The sequence below is a fragment of the Felis catus genome, chromosome D2 (genome assembly GCF_018350175.1).
Source record: "Felis catus isolate Fca126 chromosome D2, F.catus_Fca126_mat1.0, whole genome shotgun sequence".
NCBI lineage: Eukaryota > Metazoa > Chordata > Mammalia > Carnivora > Felidae > Felis > Felis catus.
This window is the reverse complement of record NC_058378.1, coordinates 29,080,816-29,105,254: the sequence shown is the minus strand read 5'-3', so window position 1 is coordinate 29,105,254 and position 24,439 is coordinate 29,080,816. Positions and strand designations below refer to the sequence as shown.

The 24,439-nt window shown below is 38.8% G+C and overlaps 1 protein-coding gene across 9 annotated transcripts in view; it reads right to left on the bottom strand.

Annotated features, from left to right (window-relative positions):
- Positions 1 to 24,439, bottom strand: part of SIRT1 (sirtuin 1) — a 65,165-nt gene that overhangs the window by 37,231 nt on the left and 3,495 nt on the right. For 3 of the 9 annotated variants that reach the window (XM_045039843.1, XM_045039848.1, XM_045039849.1), the window contains exons 2-3: positions 14,496 to 14,561; positions 10,238 to 10,317 (exon numbers count right to left, since the gene is read on the bottom strand). The gene's annotated coding sequence lies outside the window, so the exon portion shown is untranslated. Of the gene's footprint in view, positions 1 to 10,237; positions 10,318 to 11,651; positions 11,712 to 14,085; positions 14,140 to 14,495; positions 14,562 to 14,732; positions 14,857 to 24,439 lie in introns of those variants that run through there. The other 6 variants (XM_045039844.1, XM_045039850.1, XM_045039846.1 and 3 more) reach the window with 5 other exon arrangements.

Here is a 24,439-nt window from a genome sequence, read left to right as displayed (position 1 = left end):
TTTTTTTTTTGTTTTTAGATTCCACATATAAACCAAACCATACAATATTTTTAAAAATATTTATTTATTTTTGAGAGAGAGAGTGCACGCATGTGCGCAGGTGGGCCCACATGAGTGGGGGAGGGGCAGAGAGAGAGAGAGAGAGAGAGAGAGAGAGAGAGATACACAGAATTCAAAGCATAGTCCAGGCTCTGACCTGTCAGCACAGAGCCCAATGAGGGGCTCGAATCCATGAACCATGAGATCATGACCTGAGCCGAAGTCAGACGCTTAACAACTGAGCCACCCAGGTGCCCCTGAAATCATACAATATTAATCTTTTTTCTGTCTGACTTATTTCACCTAGTATAATGCCCACAAGGTTCATCCATGTTGTTGCAAGTGGCAGGATTTCCCTCTTTTTTATGGCTGAACAATATTTCGCATATATCATATTTCACATTTTCTTTATCCGTTCATCCATCGATGGACACTTAGGTTGTTTCCATGTTTTGGCTACTATAAATAATGCTGCAGTGAATATGGCGGGTGCAGATATCTTTCAAGATAGTGATTTCATTTTCTTTGCATAAATTCCCAGAGTGAAATTACTGGATTATTTGGTTATTCTATTTTTATTTTCTTGAGGAGCCTCCATACTGTTTTCCATTGTAGCTGCATTCCCAAAATGTACACAAGGGTTCCCTTTCTCCACATCCTTCCTAGCACTTAATATCTCTTATCTTTATTTTTATTTATTTATTTATTTATTTATTTATTTATTTATTTATTTTTAAGCGTTTACTTGCTTTTTTTCAGAGAGAGAGAGAGAGAGAGAGCATGAGTGGGGAGGAGAAGAGAGGAACAGAGAGAATCTCAAGCAGGCTCTGAGCTGTCAACATGGAGCCCAACAAGGGAGGCTCGATTTCACAAACCGTGAGATCATGATCTGAGTCAAAATCAAGAGTCAGATGCTCATCCAACCGAGCCCCTCAGGTGCACCTCTTATCTTTTCAAGGACAGTCATTCTAACAGGTGTGAGGTGATATCTCATTGTGGTTTTAATTTGCATTTCCTTGTTGATTAGTGATGCTGAGCACCTTTTCATATTTCTGTTAGCCATCTGTATGTCCTTTTTGGAAAAATGTCTATTCAGATCCTCTGCTGAGTGTTTAATTGGATTGTTTGTTTTCTTTTGAGTTGTCTGAGGTTTTTTTTTAATATATATTTTGGATATTAACCTTTTATCAAATATGTGATTTACAAATAGTGTTTCATATTCTGTAGGTTACCTTTTCATCTCATTGATGTTTTCCTTTTCTAGTTTTTAGTTTGATGTAGTGCCACTTGTTCATTTTTGCTTCTGTTGCTTTTGCTTTGGTGTCAAAATCAAAAAAATCATCTCTAAGACTGATGTCTAGGAGTTTACTCCCTACATTTTCTTCTAGGAAGTTTATGATTTTAGGTTTTATGTTCAAGTCTTTAATCCATTTTGAGTTGATAATTGTATATGGTAAAAGATAGTAGTCCAGCTTTACTATTTTGAATGTGAATGTCCAGTTTTCCAATACCATTTTCTTATTTTTAAGGTTTATTTTTGAGAGAGAGAGAGAGAGAGAGAGAGAGAGAGAGAGCACAGGCAGGGGAGGTGCAGAGAGAGGGAGACACAGAACCTGAAGCAGGCTCCAGGCTCTGAGCTGTCAGCATAGACCCCAACTCGGCTCGAACACATGAACCATGAGACCATGACCTCAGCTGAAGTCAGACACTTAGCCGACTGAGCCATCCAGGTGCCCTGCCCAACACCATTTACTGAAGAGACTATCCTTTACCTACTGCATATTCTTGGCTCTTTTGTCATAAGGTTTTGTTGTGTCTTGTAAATTCCCTACATATTTTGGATTAAAGTCCTTTGTTGGATATGTGATTTGCAAATATTTCTCCCAGTCTGCAGCCTGTCATTTATTCTCTTAACCAGATCCCTTTCTTTACAGAGCAGAGGTTAATATTAACGAAGATCAATTTATCATTTTTTTCTTTTGTGAATTTTGCTGTTGGTATTATATCTAATAACTCTTTGCTTAACCCAAGGCCACAAGTATTTTCTTGTATTTTTCTTCCATAAGTTTTTTGGTTGTAACTTTACATTTCTGTCCACTTATTTTGGGCTAGTTTTTGTATAAAGTATGTGAAGTATCGGTCAAAGTGCCTTTTGTTTTTGTTTTCTTATTGTTTGCCTATGGATATCTAGTTGTTCCATCACTACTGCTAGAAAATACTGTCTTTCTCTGTTGAGTTGACTCTGCACATTTGTCAAAAATCAGTTGTGGGTTTTGTGTGGGTCTCTTTCAGATCTCGATCCCATTCCATGAATGCATATGTCTTTCACCAATAGTATGCTATCTTGATTGTATAACTTTATACTAAATCTTAAAATCTGATAGCAGCAGGGGTGCTTGGGTGGCTTAGTTGGTTAAGTGTCTGACTCCTGATATTGGCTCAGGTCATGATCTCACAGTCATGATCTCACAGTTGTGAGATCCAGCTCTGCATCAGGCTTTGTGCTGAGCATGGAGCCTGCTTGGAATTCTCTATCTCCCTCACCCTCTGCCCCTCCACCCCTCACACATGAGCAGCCACTCTCTTTCTCAAAATAAACATTTTATAAAAAATCTGGTAGTAGCAGCCCTCCAACTTTGCTCTTCTACAAAATTGCTTGGGTTATTCTAATTCCTTTGCCTGTTCATATAAAATTTTATATTAAGCTTGCCCATATATATCTAAAAAACCAGGCTGAAATTTTGACTATGATCACATTGAATCCATAGTTCAATTTGGAGAGAATCAATATCATAACAATACTAAATGTTCTAATATTCTCACATAGCATATCTCCCTATTTATTTAGACTTTAATTTCTTCCATCAGTGTTTTGTAGCTTTCAGTATATAGATCCTGCACATATTTTGTTAGACTTATACCTAGAGATTATATTTTTGGGGTACTATTGTAAGTGGTTACTTTTTTATTTTTTAATTTTTATTTATTGTTTTGAATGGTACTTTAAAATTTATTTTTTTTAATGTTTACTTTTTGAGACAGAGAGAGACAGAGTTGGAGCGGAGGAGGGGTAGAGAGAGAGAGAAAGAGGGAGACACAGAATCTGAAGCAAGCTCTGGGCTCTGAGCTGTTAGCACAGAGCCCGATGCGGGGCTCAAACTCATGAGATCATGACCTGAGCCAAAGTTGGATGCTTAACCAATTGAGTCACCCAGGTGCTCCAGTAGTTTTAAAAATTTTAAATTCTAATTGTTCATTCCTAGAATATAAAAATACACTTGATTTTTAATATTAACCTAATAATCTGTGACTTTACTAAACTTACTTATTAGTTCTAGGAGCTTTTTTGATTCCTCGATGTCTACATAGACAATCATATTGTCTGAGAATAGAGATAGTTTTATTCTTTCTTTTCAAATCTATATGTCTTTTCTTATTCTTGCTTTATTGCACTGGTTATAATTTCCAATAAAATGTTTAATGTGAATAAGAGCAGACATCCTTGCTCTCTTTTTTTTTTTTTAATTTTTTTTCAACATTTATTTATTTTTGGGACAGAGAGAGACAGAGCATGAATGGGGGAGGGGCAGAGAGAGAGGGAGACACAGAATCGAAAACAGGCTCCAGGCTCTGAGCCATCAGCCCAGAGCCCGACGCGGGGCTCGAACTCACGGACCGCGAGATTGTGACCTGGCTGAAGTCGGATGCTTAACCGACTGCGCCACCCAGGCGCCCCAGCTTTCTTCAGATATAAGGAAGAAGCATTCAGTCTTTCCTATTATGTATATTAGCTGCAATGTTTTGTAGACATTCTCTTTCAGGAGAAAGTTCCTTTTATCCATAGTTTGCTGAGAGTTTTTTTAAAATCATAAATAAATGTTGAATTGTTAAATGATTTTTCTGCACCTACTGAGATGATCATATACCTTTTCTTCCTTAGTCTGTTGAAATGATGAGTTACATTGGTTGATTTTTGAGTGTTGAGCCAGCCTTGCATTCCCAGGATAACTCCTACTAGATTCCATTTGCTAATGTTTTGTGGAAGATTGTTTAATCTATGTTCATTAATGATACTGATCTGTTGCTTTAATTTCTTGTACTCTTTCTCTGGTTTGGGAAATCAGAGTAATACGGGATTCCTAATATAAGTTGGAAAGTATTCCCTTCTATTTACTGGTATTACTTCTTCCTTAAATGTTTGTTAGACTGAAATTTTCTTTGTTGGAGGATTTTTACAAATTCAATGTCTTTAATAAATATAGAATTATGCAGGTTATCTATTTCTTCTTATGTGAGTTTTGGTTCTTTGTGTCCTTCAAAGAATTGGTCTATTTCTCTTGGTAATTTGATTTATGGGACTTGCTTGCAGTATTGTCATTATCTTTTGGATGTCTGTAGAGTCTGTAGTAAGGTTTCCCTCTTTCATTCCTGTTAATGATAATTTGTGTCTTCTCTCCTTTTTCTTGTCAGTATTGCCAGAGGTTTATCACTTTTATTAATCAGAAATAAGGGAGTCTCTTCTCCACCTCTCCCATGTTCAGATTTTCCCCACACTCTCCAGCTATCACAGTCCCCTTCTTTAGTTCTCTGACTAGAAAAATGAGCTTTGTCTTGGAGGTTTAGCTGTCACACAATTCTGCATGATTGGGACCAACATTGGGGCAAAGCAATTAGAGAAAAGAAAGAAAAACATAAGGGGGATTCCCTACACACACACACACACACACACACACACACACACACACACACACACTTTCAGATCACAGGTTCACTTTATCTTAGTTCCTCTGGACTGAAAGGTTTCTCACTGGGATTTTAAATGCCTGTGCCACTGCCACCACAATACAGCTCTGTGACTGGGGTTGTCCTTGGGGTAAGGCAAAAGAAAAAAACAACAAGGAGGATTGCTCCATACTCTCTTGCTTATAGGAACCCCTTTCCTGCTCTTCTGACCAGAAATGTAGGATTTCTCTAGGGGTTTTTGATACCTGTATCAACTGTACAGTTATGTATAGTTATGTGGCTGTCTTTGAGTCAAAACAAAGAGAAAAAAGAGGAAAATGTGGGAAACTGTATGTGTTTTTCTTCAGCTTTGGTTCCCCTCCTCAATCTATCTGCTACTATGTTTTAAGTAGCAGATATGTTGCTTTATGTATTTTGCCCAGAGTTTTTAGTTGTAATCATTGAGAAAGATAGGCTGTAGTGGGATTACTCTATCTTGGCCCAGTACCAGAACTCCTGAAGTGTTTTATTTATTTAAAAAATGTTTTTAATGTTTGTTTATTTTTGAGGGGGGGGGGGAAGAAGGGGCAGAGAGAGAGGGAGGGAGACACAGAATCCAAAGCAGGCTCCAGGCTCTGAGCTGTCAGCATAGAGCCCGACGCGGGGCTCAAACTCATGAACTGTGAGATCATGACCTGAGCTGAAGTCAGATGCTTAACCAACGGAGCCACCCAGGCACCCCTCTTGAAGTCTTTTATTGATCACATATCATACCTTTGTACTATATATACTGATACATATAATTTCATTTAAAAAACCACCTGAGTGTTAAAAACATTTCTTCTGGATTGAGATATTGTTACCATTATTACTATTATACAATTAATTAAAATAACATTAATATAATTATGATAAATAATTATTAAGAAAAAATAAAATTTAGGGTGCCTGGGTAGATCAGTCAGTTGAGGGACCAACTCTTGATATTGGCTCAGGTCATGATCTCATGGTTCGTGAGTTCAAGTCTCGTGTGGGGCGCTGTGTTGACAATGTAGAGCCTGCCTGTGATTCTCTCTCTCAAAATAAATAAACTTAAAAAAAAAAGAAAGAAAAAAATTTTATTGGAATTGGATATCTTTTTAAAAAATTTTTTGTTAATGTTTATTTACTTTTAAAGGAGAGAGAGAGAGAGAGACAGAACATGAGGAGGGGAGGGGCTCTGAGCTGTCAGCACAGGGCTTGATGCAGGGCTTGAACTCATGGAGTGTGAGATCATGACCTGAGCCAAAATCAGATGCCCAACCAACTGAGCCACCCAGGCAGCCCAGAATTGCATATCTTATTGACACGAATGGGACTTAAAATTTTTTTCAATTAGCTTAAGTATCTGTGAATGAATATTAGTTATTACTAGAATGAGACAGATTCAACATCAATCAGCTCTGAGAAACCTTGTCCACATATATGAGTAGACATAAATGGAAGGAATTTTGTTATTGCCATCATCCAATTCTTTGAACTTCTTCCTAGTTATATACCAAAAATCACATAATTTTCTATTTTCAAAAATTATTCTTAATGATCAAATAGCTACCAATTGTATTAGTTCTTCCTTTGGATTTTGGTAGGAAAGAATTAGAAAATACCTGACTCCCAAAAAAAAAATTGTTACTCAGTTATTAAAGTCATTCACTTTCTCATTTTGTGAGAAAGTTTAGCAAATTGTATCCAATATTCTTCTATTAGAGGTACCTTGTTTAATAAGGAAAGGTTAGAATATTAAATATTGTTAAATTCTATACAACATTTTTGGTAACATTCTTTTATCTTATCAAATAGCTTGAATATATTTTTGTTGAAACATTGAAGTTCCAGATTTAGTTCAGACAACGTACAGAACAGTGATGTCCAGCAAAAACAGAATGTGAGTCATACATAATTCTAATTTTTCCAGTAGCCACACTAAAAAAAGTTAAAGGAGACTGGTAAAATGAATTTAAAAATGTATTTCATTGAGATCAATATATAGAAATATCATCATTTCAAAAATATAATAAAATTTACACTGTTTTGGTTTTTAACTTTAAAATTGAAAAATCAGGCCACCTGAGTAGCTCAGTCAGTTAAATGTCTGACTCTTAATTTCAGGTTAAGTCACGATCTCACTGTGGTGAGATGGAGCCCTGTGTTGGGCTCCACAATGAGCATGGAGCCTGCTTGGAATTCTCTCTCTCCTGTGAGGCACCTGGGTGGCTTAGTCGGTTAAATGTCTGACCCTTGATTTTGGCTCAGGTCATGATCTCACTGTGGAATCAGGCTCCCACACTGACTGCAGGGAGCCTGCTTGAGTTTCTCTCTCTTCCTGTCTCCCTCCCCCTACCCCCTGTGCACTCTCTCCCTCAAAAAAATTAAATTAAATTAAACATTCAATTCCAGGGGCACCTGGTTGGCTCAGTTGGTTGAGCATCCAACTCTTGATTTTGTCTCAGGTCATGATCTCATTGTTCATGAGTCTGAGCCCTGCATCAGGCCCTGCGCTGACAGCACAGAGCCTGCATAAGATTCTCTCTCTCTCCTGCTTGCATGTGTGTGTGCACGCTCTCTCTCTCTCAAAATAAACAAATAAACTTAAAAAAATTCAATTCCACAGTTAACCTTAGGTACACATGGGTAAAGCCTACCGTGTTGGTCAGTATAGGTATAGAAAATTCCCAACACATAAAGAAGTTTCAAAGCTAGTCCTCATTATCAATCTAACCAGCAAAATTGGATTTACTTTCTTTCAGAAAACGTCTTCATTTCTCAACAAGAAGTTATGTTCATATGCACTGCGATAACTATTGTAAGAACATTTTATAAGAGCCATACTTGTAGTGAGGATAATGTAACATACAAACTTGTTGAATCCCTATCTGGTATACCTGAAACTAATTGCATTAGTGTAATGTGTGTCACATTGTGTGTCAGCTATGCTTAAATTTTTTTAAAAATTAAAAAATTTAGCAGTGCCTAGGTGGCTCAGTCAGTCAAGCCTTGGACTCTTGATTTTGGTTCAGGTCATGATCTCATGGTTCATGAGTTGGAGCCCCACATAGGGCTCTGCACTGACAGCAAGCATCCTACTTCGGATCCTCTGTCTCCCTCTCTCTCTGCCCCTCCCCTGCTGGCATGCTCTCTCTGTTTCTCTCTCTCTCTCTCTCTCCTTCAAAATAAATAAATAAAACATTAAAAAAATTTTAAATGTGGGGTCCCTGAGTGGCTCAGTCAGTTAAGCATTCAACTCTTGGTTTCGGTTCAGGTCATGATCTTGCCTAGTGAGTTCAAGTCCCATGTCAGGCTCTGGCACTGGAGATGTGGAGCCTGCTTGGGATTCTCTCTCTCTCTCTCTCTCTCTCTCTCTCTCTTTCACTTGCCCTTCCCCCACTTGCACTGTCTCTGTCTCTCTCAAAGTAAATAAACCTAAAAAAAATTAAAAATTAATTTTTAATGTTTTATTTATTTTTGAGAGAGAGAGAGAGAGAGAGAGAGAGAGCAAGTGGGGAGGGGCAGAGAAGAGACAGAGGGAGACACAGAATTTGAAGCAGGCTTAAGGCTGCTTGCTGTCAGCACAAAGCCTGATTCGGGGCTTGAACCCATGAATGGTGAGATCATGACCTGAGCCAAAGTTGGGCGCTTGTCCTACTGAGCCACCCAGGTGCCCCAAATTTGATGCCATTCTTTTTTTAAAAATTTTTTTAAATGTTCTTATTTATTTTTGAGACAGAGAGAGACAGAGCATGAGCGGGGGAGGGGCAGAGAGAGAGGGAGACACAGAATCGGAAGCAGGCTCCAGGCTCTGAGCTGTCAGCACAGAGCCTGACGTGGGGCTTGAACTCACAGACTGTGAGATCATGACCTGAGCTGAAGTCGGATGCCTAACCGACTGAGCCACCCCAGGTGCCCCAAATTTGATGCCATTCTTGATACTATCGAAGACAATGCTGATTTGTCTTCCGAGTAAAGTATATTGCATATAGTTATATTTATGGGCGCCTGGGTAGCTCAGTCGGTTGAGCATATAGTTATATTTAATATATTAAACACTTCCCAGTCATTACCACTAGGGGAGGCTCTAAAACAGGGTCTAATAATGATACTACTACTACTAATGGTGATTAGTACCTTTCACAGTTTCTAAGCCTCTTCTCATGGTTCTTGTTTGAACCTCACAACTAACCTCATTTTCCTGAGGAAATTGTAGCTTTTGCTACATTCTAAAAACCACACTACTGGGGTGCCTAGGTGGCTCAGTCAAGTGTTTGACTCTTGATTTCGGCTCAGTTCATGATCTCATGGTTTGTGAAATCAAGCCCTGCATTGGGCTCTATGCTGACAATGCCAGGCCTTCTTGGGATTCTCTCTCTCTCCCGCTCTCTCCCCCTCCCCCACTTGTACTCTCTGTTTCTCTCTTTCAAAAATAAATAAACAGTAAAAAAATAGATAAATAAGTCTTGGGTGATGTATTGTACAGCATGTTGACTATGGTTAATAATACTGCATTGTATATTTGGAAGTTGCTAAGAGAGCAGATCTTAAAAGTTCTCATCACAAGAAAAATATCTGTAACAATGTGTAGGTGACAGATGTTAACAAGACTTATTATGGTAATTATTTCATAATATTCTGATATATACACATATCAAATTATCAAGTTGTATACCTGAAACTAATATAACATTATATGTCAATGATAACTCAATGAAAAAGAAAGAATAAATGAAGAAACAAAAAAAACACTTGATCACTCATGCTTCATAAGATCAACTCACAAATTACTAAAATACAAACTATTACATCTCTAAATAACTTATTTAAAATATAACAAGACTTTCAAAGATATTTAATAATATTATAAGAAGTTAAATGAGGGGGCACCTGGGTGGCTCAGTCAGTTAAGCGTCCAACTTTGGCTCAGGTCATGATCTCATGGTTCACATGCTTGAGCCCCGCATCAGGCTCTGTGCTGACAGCTCAGAGCCTGGAGCCTGCTTCGGATTCTGTCTCCCTCTCTCTCTCTGCCCCTCCCCCACTCATGCTCATTTTCTCTCTCTCAAAAATAAATGTTAAAAAATATTTTTTTAATAAAAAAAAAACTTAAATGAGTGTCTCCTCTTTTCCACTCTGTAGGGTCAATGACCACCTATTTTTTTTCACTTTTGGCTTCAGCTTTTCGCTCAATGTCTAGCATTAACATTGGAGCTCAATAAATGTTTTTTTTAATGAATCATAAAGTTCATAATCATTCCTATAGCCAAGTAAGTTTTGGTACTATTGCCTCAAAGGAAGAGTCAGAAACCCAAAGGAGAAAACTAAGATGAGTAATATTCTCTTCTATCTTTCCCAATTCCTAATGCTGGGAAGCATGGTATTTACTCATTCAAAATAATTACCCCATACTTGAGAGATAATGGATCAGAACGATCTGCTTTCTGCTTACCTTGTGGGTTTCTGAAGAGGCACTGACTCAGCTCAAAGACATGTCGAATTCAAGGTATGCTGTGATTATTAGGCCAGCCCCTGAAGAATAAAGAAATGGACAGAAATCCAGGTGATAATGTTTTCTCAGAAACATCTTTGCCACTTACACCTCTTTTATGGAGCCCTCAGACATTTCTACCTAATTTTATTGGTTCAAATAATATCAAATATGTTTGATTTAAAACTTTATTGGGGCCTATTTTTTAGTTTTAAAGTTTATTTATTTATTTTGAGAGCGAGAGAGAGAGCGAAAGAGAGAGAGAGAGAATTAATGGGGGAGGAGCAGAGAGAGAGGGAGAGAGACAGAATCCCAAGCAAGCTTCACACTTTTATCATGGAGCTTGATGTGGCACTCAAACTCATGGACCCGTGAGATTATGACCTGAGATGAAATCAAGAGTCGGATGCCTAAATGAGCCACCCAGGCACCCTGGGACCTATTTTTTAAATCTCCTTTACCACTAATATTAATTCTACCTTGAAATCTTCACTTATTTTCTTTTTTTCAACGTTTTTATTTATTTTTGGGACAGAGAGAGACAGAGCATGAACGGGGGAGGGGCAGAGAGAAAGGGAGACACAGAATCAGAAACAGGCTCCAGGCTCCGAGCCATCAGCCCAGAGCCTGACGCAGGGCTCGAACTCACGGACCGCGAGATCGTGACCTGGCTGAAGTCGGACGCTTAACCGACTGCGCCACCCAGGCGCCCCGAAATCTTCACTTATTTTCATATTTGAATATTTCTCTCTGTTTCTATAGAAACTGGTACATGATATTTTTTACTTTACACATCTTGCATCATAATAGTTATTTGTGCATTTGTATTATCTCACCTATTTGGTGATAAGCTTTTTAAGTACATTAAAAAGTATATTTTTATATTTTAAGTATATTAAAGTATATTTCATAAAATATAAAACAAAATAAAAAGTATATTTTAAGTACATTAAAAAGTATATTAAAAAGTAAATATATTTTACTTAGTCTTCAATTGATCATTTCATCGATACTACAAAGTATCCACTATATACATAATGTGATACAGAGTGCCTGGCTGTCTTAGTTGGTAGAGCATGTGACTCTTGATCTTGAGGTCTGGAGTTCAGGCCCCATGTCAAATGCAGAAATTACTTAAAAAGAAAAGAAAAGAAAAAAAAAATCAACCAAGTACATAATGATGCATAAATGGGTATGAACATGGAGAAGAAATATACAATTCCTGACCACATAGAACTTGCGGAATAAACCACTCATCATTCATACAGAAGGCATTCACATGAGAAAACTGTTTTTTTTTTGTGTGTGGTAGGTGATATTTTGAAATATAGCATCTCTTGCAATTATAATTACAATATAAGCTGGTTAAGGGTACCTGGCTGGCTCAGTCGGTACAGCATGCGACACTTGATCTCATGGTCTGCATTGGGAATAGAGATTATTTTAAAATATGTGTGTGTGTGTGTGTGTGTGTGTGTGTATTAGTTAGACTGCAAATCCACTAAATAGTTAAATTAATACATCACTTAAATTTATGATGGTAGTAGTATAGAAAAGAAATAAAGTAGATAATTAAAATTGCAATTAATTTACCATATTCTTATGAAAGAAAAATCACCATGAAGATTAAATATCACCTGCAGGTAACTGGTGAAATTCCAAGCAGCCAAAACCCTGTTCTAGGAAGCACATTACTTTCTGGAAGAGGATATTCTCCCTTGAACTTTGTGGGTTTAAGTCAGGTGCTGATTCAGAAATGATAAATTTAATCAAGAAAAAAATTTTTTGCAATTTTTAAAAATATTTATTTTTGAGAGAGAGAGACAGAGTGTGAGCAGGGGCAGGGGAGGGGCAGAGAGAGAGGGAGACACAGAACTCCAAACAGGTTCCAGACTCCATGCTGTCAGCACAGAGCCCTATGTAGGGCTCAAACTCATGAACTGTAAGATCATGACCTGAGCCTAATTCCGATGGTTAACCGATTGAGCCACGCAGGTGCCCCTCAAGAAAAAAATTTTCTAAGAATGTATAATTTAAATAGATTATTAAAAGCAACCAAATAAGACTAAATCAACTTTTATGTAATATAAATTAATCTATTTTTTATTATGATGATAAAACATGATCTTTTTAAAAAAATTGTTAACATTTACTCATTTTTGAGAGAGAGAGAGAGAGAGACAGACAGACAGACAGATATAAGCAGGGGTTGGGCAGAGAGAGAGAGAGACAGAATCTGAAGCAGGCTCCAGGCTCCGAGCTGTCAGCACAGAGCCCAATATGGGGCTTGAACTCAAAAACCATGAGATCATGACATGAGCCAAAGTCAGATGCTTAACCAACTGAGCCACCCAGGTGCCTCAACATGATCCTTATCTAAGGCTTTTATTACTTAATTTATAATAATACAATATAATATACAGCTAAAATTATTTATAAAAATGTGGCATTCTTAAGCAAATTTATATATGCATATTGGTCTCTGATATAGTTTTGAAGGAATAGTTAAATAAGGATTATGAAATAATTCCATTAGTTAAATATGGATCCTAAATTATTCTGCTAATTTTTCTAGACACCATCGTCACATTTTCCCTGTGTATTGTAGCAAAAAGAAGTTATATCATGCTAAAAATTAATCAGCTGCTGTAGCCACTAAAATACAATTTTGTATTTTGGTAATAGAAGGCAGAAATTTTTAAACATTTCATTAAAAAAAATTTTTTTAAGTTTATGTATTTTGAGAGAGACAGAATGAGCTGGGGAGGGGCAGAGAGACAGGGAGAGAGAGTCCCAAGCAGGCTCTGCACTGTCAGTGCAGAGCCTGATGTGGGGTTGGAACCCACAAAACTGTGAATTCATGACCTGAGCCAAAACTGAGAGTTGGATGCTTAATGGACTGAGCCACCCAGGCACCTCTAAACATTTTAAAAATGGGAATGAGATGAAGATGGTGGGGGGGAGGGCAGAATTCTAAGATATTCCCTAGAATATCTGCCCTTCTGTATCTATCATCCTTTCTCCCAGGTATGGGCGGGGCCTATGAATATGCAGGATAGCTCCTCCTTTGATTAACTCACATTGCATAAACCATGTTTAAAAATTTTTTAGAAGTTTACTTATTTTTGAAAGAGAGAGAGCATGAGCAAGAGGGGCAGAGAGAGAGAGGGAGAGACAGAGACAGAGACAGAGAGAATCCCAAGCAGTATCTGTGCTGCCAGCACAGAGCCGGAAGGGGAGATTGATCTCACAAAACATGAGATCCTGACCTGAGCAGAAATCAAGAATTGGACGCTTAACCTCCTGAGCCACCCAGACGCCCCCCTATAAACCCGTTTTAGCTCACTGGAGTGAGCTGGCTTCTGAGAGGTAACCTGGCCACCTTGTGAGCTGGCCACCTGACAAGGAACTGCAGGGGCCTCTAGGAACAGAGTGGATCCCAGCTGTCATCAGCAAGAAAGGTGGCTCCTCAGTCCTACAACTGCCAAACTGAATTCTGTCAACAATCAGTGAGCTTGAAATAGAACCCCAAGCCTCAGATGAGACCAACCCCCCAGAGTACACCTTGACTGCAGACTGTGAGACCCTGAGTAGCAGATTCAGTTAAAACCTCCGTAACCATGGAAACTGCAATAATAAACGTATGCTGTTTAGAGCTACCAAGTGTGTGGTTCATGGTAACTTTACGCAACATCAGAAACTTATACAGATGGAAGAAGTATTTTTGATATGATTTAATAAGACATGTGGTAACTATGGTATTTGATAATCCACAACACAGAATCGAAAATAAGTTACATAAGGGGCACCTGAGTGGCTTAGCTGGTTGAGCGTCCAACTTCAGATTTCTCAGTTCGTGAGTTCAAGCACCACATCCAGCTTGCTGCTGTCAGCACAGAGCCTGCTTCGGATCCTCTGTTCTCTTCTCTCTGCCCCTGCCCCACTTTTGCGTGCTCTCTCTCTCAAAAATAAACCCTAAAAGAAAATTTAAAATAAGTTACGTAAAATGTTTATCTATAGGTTTTATACAGTGTCAAAAACTCAAAAAATTTGGTTCTTCTGGCTGGCTCAGTCAGTAGAGCATGTGACTCTTGATCTCCCGGTCATGAGTTCCAGCCCCACATTTGGTGGAGTGTTTATTTAAAAAAAAAAAAAAAAAAAAAAAAAGGCATTCTAAGGAAAATTTCTAGTTATATTTAAAAGAATCAGCCTTACTAACCTGCATTACTTCAGCTACTCAACTGTATTTTTCTTTCCAGCTAATGACACATCCTGGGGATTAGTGCTGTAATAGACAAAAGAGAATTTTTAAAACTTAAATTCATACTAAAGCTATTTTAAACCTTTCAATATTTCTAACTGAAGTTCTCTTTGCTTTTCTCAGACTTTCCTTCATGAAAAGACATTCTTGGACAATAGCTGAAGGATGAAAGAAATTAGGTTAAACACGAATTACCATTGCTCCCATTGTCCACACTGATTTCAGAACATCCCAAGGCCAGTATACCCCATTTATAAATCAGTGATCCACCCTTAACAGAAATATGTTTAAGTCTGGAAAAGGCAGGAAGCTAAGGAGGGCTTATGGCATCTTGATAAAACATTAAATTGGTCCATTTCCAACTACTGTCCATTTGTATGGCATCTTAGAAGTTGTCACACTGGGGACATTGTTACACTGCAGTAGTATTGCGGACCAAGGTGGGCGTGACTTTTCTTTGTAAGTATGAAAGCTGTCATGAAAAGGAAATGGAGAAGGATAGCCTGAATCAGGCTACCAAAAGGTATAGGTGAGGGTATGGGCATATAATTTTCTTAAATTATATATACCTACATATTCCCTGTCAAGTCTTCCAGTACTCCAGTTTGAAGACCTCAGCCCTAGGATATGAGTTAATCCTGGTCAATGACTGTATCTCATGATCTTTATTCTTCTCTTCCTCCCTTTCCTTAACACCGGGTGAGGCAGGTAATAGAAAAGTAGATAATGGCCTCTCAATGGGCTCCAGAGACTCTGGTCTGCCAGAAATGGTGTCCCTCTGCCTGGAGAGGGCAGGATAACCCGTCAGATTGTTGCTTCATAATTCTCCAGTATATTTATTTCCCAGAGGCCATCTTTTAACCACCACATTACTTCAGAAATTACCATGTGAAATGAACCATTCTCTAAGCACTATAAATCCAACACAGATTTATTAAACACCTACCTCATGTAAACATTCTGTACTTGGGGGAAGGGTATGCTGATATGAGAAGCAGGTTCCTGAGTTTTGGGAATTCACAGTTCAGATGGGAAAATGGACTCATGTACAGAAAATTCAAACATAGGATTATGTATTTTGTTTTAAACAACATCCGTGCTCCTGAAGATCTCACGTCAATTCAAACATCACATTTTTCAAGACTAATTTGGATAAAGGTCAGTGGTGAAATATTTTTTGTTTAGCAGCTAAAGTATCAACAATATTTGCAATGGACTCAGCTCCCCAGCTCTGAAATCATGCTATTCTTGAATTTTTTACTTAGGAAGTTTGCATTATATCCATATTTACATATTCAAAAGAACATTTAATCACAGGATTTCACCATTTTACAATACAAATTCTCAAACAGTGCATTTGCACGGTCCAAGGAACAAAGGTACTGGGTGTACTGGGTGCCTCAGTTGCTTAAGTGGCTGACTCTTGATCTTGACTCAGGTAGTGATCTCACGCTTCTTGAGTTCGAGCCCAATGTTGGGCTCTGTGCTGACTGCAAGGAGCCTGCTTGGGATTTTCTCTCTCTCTCTCTCTCTCTCTCTCTCTCTGCCTTTCCCCTGCACTCTCTGTCTCTCAAAATAAATAAATACACTTAAAAAAAAAACAGTACTGTACATAGTTGGATGTGTTTTACAGAGAGCACTTTATTCTGTAAATTAAATATCGGGACTTGGAAATGTTTTAACCTGGCACTTGGTAGGTGCCCAACAAATGAGTATTGTGATGAACTAAGTCTCTGGGGACACTATACAGATATGATGGAAATGAGGAAATTTCATAAATCCTGAACAAGTTGAGGGAGACTTTTTGAGGGGAATGTGGGGGCAAACATTAATGTGCCTTCAAATAAACCACAACAGGACAGAGGAGGTAGTTTTGCTTTGCCTGAGGCTTCAATGTAATTGGTCTGTACTGACCCCATTGAACTGGGATTTGCAGTTCCCCTATTCTCCCATCTAGCTTTCTGGGCAAAGAGGAGGGAGGAAGGGTTTGTTCTCTCATTAATTCCTTCCCTCTTAGGCCAAAGAGAGCTGGATATGGGAGACAAAAAAAACCTTCAACTTAGCAAGCTGGAAGAGGTCAATCAGAAAACACACTCAAAAGCAAACTTAGTGCATTGCCAAGGGGAATGGGGCACTGAACCCCCAGCAGATTATATCCAGAGAGGGAGATGTAATCTGGGCCTCAGAGCCCCAAAAGTGGGGATAGGGCACTGGAGAGCGGTTTGATTCCAGGTCAGCACTAAAACAGTTTGAGACTTGGGATTGGGAAGGTATCAAAATCTAAATCTTAAAGTTTTCTTTAAATAATCCAATAGAAGGCAATGGCAGTTTGTAGGGCCCTTATTATGCAAAAATGCTCAGTCAATCTTTGATGGGAGTCTTTTTAAAGATAGAAGAAAGAAATCCAGGTGGAATTGCCCAGGCATTTGTTTCCAGCCTTGGCTACTTTCTGGCCTTGGACTGCTTAAAAATTTCAATGCTGAGGCTGGACCCCAGACTGATTACATTGACATATCCGGGTGGGGTGGGGGTGGGGGGTTCCAGGCAGTAATAGTTTTAAAGCTGCCCAGCTGATTCCAGTATCCTGTGAAGCTCCACTGATGGGCACTTTTGTAGAGAACTGGGAAGCCCAAGTCTTAACTTCCAGGCAGACACTCAATGAATTTAACATATTCTAAGTCAAAACGTTGGATTTAGTCTGCAGTAAAAACTCGAGAGTAGATGTGGTGTTAGGCATAATTGATAATTGGAGCATACATTCCACAGGAACTATGTCGAAGGTATTTCTTCATATTTACTAGTTGACTCCCTCCCCCCACCCCCTTCCTTTTAGAGCAAAGTAGTTTTAAATGAACTAAATGGTTCTTTGAGGCCTGAGAGAGTCTAACTTATTAATCTTTCTGGGCCTTGGGTTAAAAAAAAAAAAGTCTATGGGGCGCCTGGGTGGCTCATAGGTTAAGGTTAAGCATCCAACTCTTGGTTTCGGGTCAGGTCACGATCTCGCAGTTTGTGGGTCCAAGCCCCGCACTGGGCTCCTCCACATGGAACCTGCTTGGGATTCTCTCTCTGCCCCTCCCCTGGTTTGTCCCTCTCTCTCAAAATAAATAAACATTTAAAGAAAGTCTATAACCTCAATTTTATGTAGTTTGAACCTGATACTGATAGACTACGCAGTTAGTTAGATATGAAGAGGAAGAAATGCTATCCGACAGGTAAAAGGGCAGAAACCAAGTTCCAAAAGATGCATGCGGTCTTCCCTAGGATCACAACTCTACAGTAACCTATAGCTTCATTATGATATATTTACATTGTGGTTTTTACCCCCTACACCCTGGGGCCGGGGGGGGGGGGGGGGGGTGGGCGGGGAGAAGTTGCCTTGACACTTCTGACATAGACCACAGAGGGCTCCAAACTGCCCCTCTCAACCAGGAGGAGTCCCTTAGCTGATTGGCTGCAACCTTGGTCAAGAACCACCCTCAGTATGACCCAAAACCTACCTAAACATAAAAATGAGTACCTGGCAGGGTGCCTGTCAGGTGCCTGACTTCAGCCAGGTCATGATCCCGTGGTGTGAGGGTTTGAACCCAGCATAAAGATAAACATTTAAGAAAAAAAAAAAAAAAAAAAAAAAAAAGGAGTACCTGGCTGGCTCAGTAGGTAAAGCCCTAGACTCTTGATCTTGGGGCTGTGAGTTCTAGCCCACACTGGGCATAGAGACTGCTTTAAAAGAAATAATAAAAGCTCAGTCGGTTAAGTGCCCAACTGTTGATTTTGGACTCTTAATTTTGACTCAGGTCATGATGTCCAGGTTTGTGAGATCGAGGCGCTCATAGAGCTCTGTGCTGTCAGCCTGCCTGGGATTCTCTCTCTCCTTCTGTCTCTGCCCCTTCCCCACGCACACACACCCATTCCCTCTCTCTCTCTTTCTCTCAAAATAAATAAATAGACATTTTAAAAGAAATAATAATTTAAAAAAAAAGAAAGAAAAACAGTCCTGATCCCTCTTGGGGAATCTGCCACCTTTGGACGTGCCCACTTTTCGTCTCCAGAATGTACCTTTGTTTGAATTGCTATTAAACACTTGTTTGTTTAAGAGTTTGGCTCTGAATTCTTTCTTGGCTTGTCAACTCGCCATTGACAAAGCTGCTTCAGTAAAGTACCTGTGGCCAGAATGACCTCTGTGTTTTTAATCGAGGTAAAAAGTACATACAGTAAAATGCACAAATATTAGCTTAACATTTTGATGAGGTTTGATAAATGAATACATCCATATGGCCATCATCACCCCAGGAAGTTTCTTTATGCCCTTCAGTCTCCCACTCTCCCCATTCATCAGGGAACTGCTCTTCTTTTTATTATCCTACATCAGTTTTGTCAGTTCTTGCACTTCGCTGAAATGGAATCTCACATCATGAGCTTTATCACAGTGATCTTTTAAAATTTACTTATTTTTAAAGTTTATTTATTTAAGTAATCTCTACTTCTCCCAACGTGGGGCTTGAACTCATGACCCTGAGATCAAGAGTCACATACTCTTCTGACTGAGCCAGCCAGGCATCCCTGCTCTTTAAAAATTTAAGACACAGTGCTCACTTTGGCAGCACATATACTGAAAATTTAAGACACCAATTGGATATTTACTCTTGGAATAAAATCCAGACTCCTCCTTGTGGCCAGCAAGGCCCTGTATCCCTCTCAGTCAGTCCTCCAGCACTGTCTCCCAACTCTACCCCGTGCTCATTATAATGGTGTTCTATCCACAAAGGCCTTCTTTCCCAGCACCTTCCAACTCAGGGTCTTTGCTCAGCTGTATTCCTCTTCACTCCTATTGGCCTTCAGGCATCATCTTAAGTGTTACTTCCTCTCAGAGGTATTCCCTTGTGCCTCAATTCCAAATTAGCTTCCCCTTTGTTCTTTTCATTTCTGTCACTATCACAATTAATAATTATATATCTATATGCGTTTATTCTACTTTAAAATTGTTCATCTCTTTCAGTTTATCCACAAGGGTGGTGGCCATGTCTGTTTTGTTCACTACTGTGTTTCTAGCCCCTAGCCCAGAACATGAAACATATTAGGTGTCCAATAAATGTGTTAAAATAAATGGATGAAATGGTTTAACTGGACTATTGTATTGAAAAATGAGAAAAAAGGGATAGAAAGGAAAGGCAAGAAAGATGTGGGCAAGTAAGGGTAGGATTTCAGTGGAGAATGGCTCCTCCTTTAACTTTGAGTAGTGAGAGTGAGGAGCAAGTGTTATATACAACAATGGAAAGAACATTTGGGAAGAAGTCAGATCATCTGGCTCAATGACTTCTCTGGACTGTTTTCCTCATTTATATAATGCATGAGCTGGACTAGAATATTTCATCAGTACTACCTCACCCCCATGTAGCATTTGGAAATAGTAAGTGGGAATTTTCCATAGTCACAATAATTGGAGACCACTATTGGCATTTATTAATTTGGAGCACCAGAATGTTAAATATCCTACAATGCATGAGACAGTCTTAACCTTGTGTCATCCAAAGTACCAGTGCTGGGGCACCTGGGTGGTTTAGTCAGTTGAACTTCCAATTTCGGCTCAGGTCATGATGTCATAGTTTGTGAGTTCGAGCCCTACACTGGGGCTCGCTGCCACCAGCTGGCTTAGGATCCTCTGTCCACCGCCCTCTCTCTCTCTTTCAGAAACAAATAAACATTAAAAAAAAATTCAAAATACCAGTGCTGAGAAATACTATTACAGTAGGCATAGCCTGTGGTTCCGCATTTTGTGATACTTCTTAGGTGATCTTCCACGCGAATGCTTATTGCATTTAAATCACCTTATTTAGTAAATTATCTATTACAAGTCTAACTGCTTAATTTAGTCTGTCGTAAGAACTCAAGGACAGACATCTCAGCATGATTCATATTTGAGGTATATACTCCACAGGAACTATGTAGAAGTTATCCTATTTCTTCATTAGTTAGCTTCTTCCACTTCCTTTTTTTGGGTAACCATTTCTCTAAGAAATTCAAGATCTTGATCCTATTTCGTTCTTCCTTAGTTGATGTGTAGGTAGAAGTGGGTTTAAATTTGGGAAACTGTTATGGACTGATGCTTGTGCCCTCTCTCTCCCCCCAAATTCACACATTGGAGCCCTAATGCCCAACTGCAATGAGATTTGGAGGTAGGGTATTTGGGAGGTAATTAGGTAATTAGGGGGGTGAAGCCCCCATGATGGGATTAGTATCTCCAAGGAAGACTAAGAGACTAGAGCTCCTTCTCTCTGCCACATGAGGACTGTGAGCAGGTGGCCATCTGCAGACAGAAAAAAGTTCCTCACCAAGGAACCAAACTGGCCGTCACTTTGATCTTAGACTTCTTAGCCTCCAGAAATGAGAAAAGACTCCTGTTGTTTAAGCCACCCAGTGTATGGTATTTTATTATGGCAGCCTGAGCTAATACACAAACTAAGGCTCAAAGAAAAGAAACATTAAAATTACACAGAGAGTCCTGCTGTGGCAAGGTTGATATTTTCAGTGTTGTGTTTCCCAGCCTAATGTTTTACCCACCAGAAATGACTCAGTAGTTAAGGAGACTATTCGCTAAATGTAGTATCATCTTCACAATCCTAAGGTCCTTGGCTGCTCTAAAATTGTATGTTGCTATAAAAATACACGGTGGAAACAACAGAAATGTTCATCAATGGCAAGTGGATTAAAAAATGTATATCCACATGACAGAATATTATTTGACCATAAAAAGGAATGAATCACTATACATGCTGAATTCATAGATGAATCTTAAAAACATTATGCTAAGTGAAAGCAGCTAGTCATAAAAAAACACATATGATTCTATTTATATGCAATATCCAGAAAAGGCAAATATGTAGAGACAGAAAGGAGATTAGTGGTTTCTTAGGACCTGGGGCAACAGGGGGAAAGGGACTAATATCTAAAGGATACAGGTTTTGGGGCACCTGGCTGGCTTAGTCGGTGGGACATGTGACTCTCTTGATCTCAGGGTCATGAATTCACACCCCTCACTGGGCATAGAACTCACTTAAAAACAAAAACAAAAGGATGCAGGTTTCTATTTGAGGTGATGCAAATATTCTAAAATGGACTATGGTGGGGCTCCTGGGTGGCTCAGTTGGTTAAGTGTCTGACTTCAGCTCAGGTCATGATCTCATGGTTTGTGAGTTCAAACCCCATGTTGGACTCTGCACTGATAGCTCGGAGCCTGGAGTCTGCTTTGGAGTCTGTGTCTCCCTCTCTCTCTGCTCCTCCCCTGCTTGTGCTCTCTCTCTCTCAAAAATAAAATAAACATTAAAAAAAAAATTTTTAAATGGATTATGGTGATGGTTGTGAATATACTAAATAGACTTTAAGTGGGTGAATTATATGGCATGTGAAATGTGTATCAAAACTATTTTTAAAATATGAAAAGGTGTTCAACTTCATTCATGATTAAAGAAATGAGAATCAAAACAATGAGCAACCATTTTTCATTCATCAGATTGGATGAAATAATATTTTCAAGTCAATAATACTTATGATGGGAAAGAGTGTGGGGAAGTTAGTGCTCTTGTACACTGTTGGTGGGGATATAAATTGAGGCAATCTTTTCTCAGAGGGAAGTTTGGTAAGATCGCTCATGATTCAATATACACACACCTTTTTATTTAGTCATTCCACTTCCAGGAATTTATTCTACTGTACATTTATTGAGCATGAAAATAATTATTGCAACAATGATTACAATTGAAAACAGTGATTAAAAATTGAAAACTAAACGTCCATTAATAGAGAATTGAGTAAAATAAATTATAAATCCATATATAAATTCTGGGTTTGTGCTTGGTTAAACAAATGAAGTATAGAAACAGTATACATAACCTGCCACTCTTTTGTGTAAAAAAGGAAGAAAATAATAAGTATATGTGTATTTGCATAAGGAAGGATACACAATAAATGAATATAAATGATTATCTGGTTGAGTGGGAACTAGGTAGATGGTAGAAGTAAATGCAAGACTTTCCATTGAATACCTTTTTATATTGTTTTATTTTTGAGCCATGTGAATATCTAAAAAATTAAATGCAGAATATAACTGAAATAAAAGAATAAAGCTTATCCACAAAAAGTAAAATACAACCTGTACAAGATATATTAAGTGAAAAAACAAGTTGCAGAATAGCATGTACAACACTTTTTCATTTATTCAGTTAACAGATACCTTTTGAGTCCCTAATTTATGTTCTAGAATCTAGGGATATGAAGTAAACAAGGCAGCTATGGCTCTGGCTGTCATAAAGATTACATTTTAGTAGTGCATAAGTATGCAAGCACATAAATAAACAAAGGTAACAGAGACTGACTTCGGTAGGGAATATTTATTTGATGGATGTCACAAAAAGCCTGAGGAAGTGACAAATAAGCTGACACCCGAATGAGAAAAATGTGGGAAAAGAGTGGTCCAGGAAAATAATATAGTCAGTGCAAAGGTCCTAAAGCTGAAACAAGTTGGCAAGTTTGAAGATCTGTAATACAGTCTGCATAACAGGGGGAAGGTGGTAGGAGATAAAGTCACAGTGGTAGTCAGAAGATAGATCACGGTTTTAAATAAAAGAATAATACATATGTTTGGGGCACCTGGGTGGTTCAATCAGTTAAATGTCTGACTCTTGGCTTCAGCTCAGGTCATGGTCTCACAGTGTGTGAGTTTGAGCCCCGCATCAGGCTCTGTGCTGACAGCATGGAGCATGCTTGGGATTCTCTCTCTCCCTCTCTCTCTGATCCTCCCCCATTTGTGTGCTTTCTCTCTCTCTCAAAATAAATAAACTTAAAAAAAAAAAGAATAATACATATATTCATATAGAAATTGAATATATTTGGAAGGACACACAAACATCTTAACATTATAGAGGCGCCTGGATGGCTTGGTCAGTTAAGCATCAGACTTTAGCTCATGATCACACGGTCTGAGAGTTTGAGCCCTGTGTTGGGGTCTGTGCTGACAGCTCAGAGCCTGGAGCTGCTTTGGATTCTCTGTGTCTCCCTCTCTCTCTCTCTGCCCCTCCCCTGCTGACGCTCTTTCTATCTCAAAAATAAATAAACATTAGGAAAAAAAAAGGAATCAACATTATTAAGTGGCTATTTTGTTGGTGGGTATTGGGGATAATGGTCAATAGTACTCTTTAAATTTTATATCTTTCAGAGGAGCCTTGATTTTTAAAAGTATTTAAAAATGCATAAATAAGAAATATGCTTCAAAAAAAGTGTTTCTTAAAATGCAGAATGTTGAGTAAGAATCTAGTATGCAGTAGGAATCTAATACAGTGAAGCTTGATGATTCCTTTGGTTCTAGTCCCTCTAGTGGCAATCACGAGGTAGTGCTGGTGGCTGTTTCACAGCAGGAGAGCTAAAAAAAACTTTAATGAAACTGACTTACTCAGAAGATTGAATTCTTGAAATTGCATAATTCTTGCTAAATGGTGGGTGGAGAAAACCCCAAAATCGCTACAGTTATTTTTACAATCACCGCCTGTACATCATGAAGCAGGGGCCAGCAAAATCATCAGATTTTAAAATTAAAACATGAGGAAAATGCTACGGTTCAGTTGTCTTGCAACTGCATGGCTTAAATATCCAGGGTCCTGGTCACCATCTCTTCTGAGTCTTTTCTCGGGCCTATACTGTTCTGTCTTCTCTCCACCTGGATAAATTATGTCTCTCTCCCTTCTTGATCAGCTCACTGCTTCTACATAGCTTCTCCAACAATTCACTTTGTCCCCCCCGCGCCGTTTTTTTTTAAAGTTTATTTATTTATTTTGAGATAGAGAGAACCATCGTGGAAGGGGCAGAGAGAGAGGGGGACAGAGGATCTGAAGTGGGCTCTGCATTGATAGCAG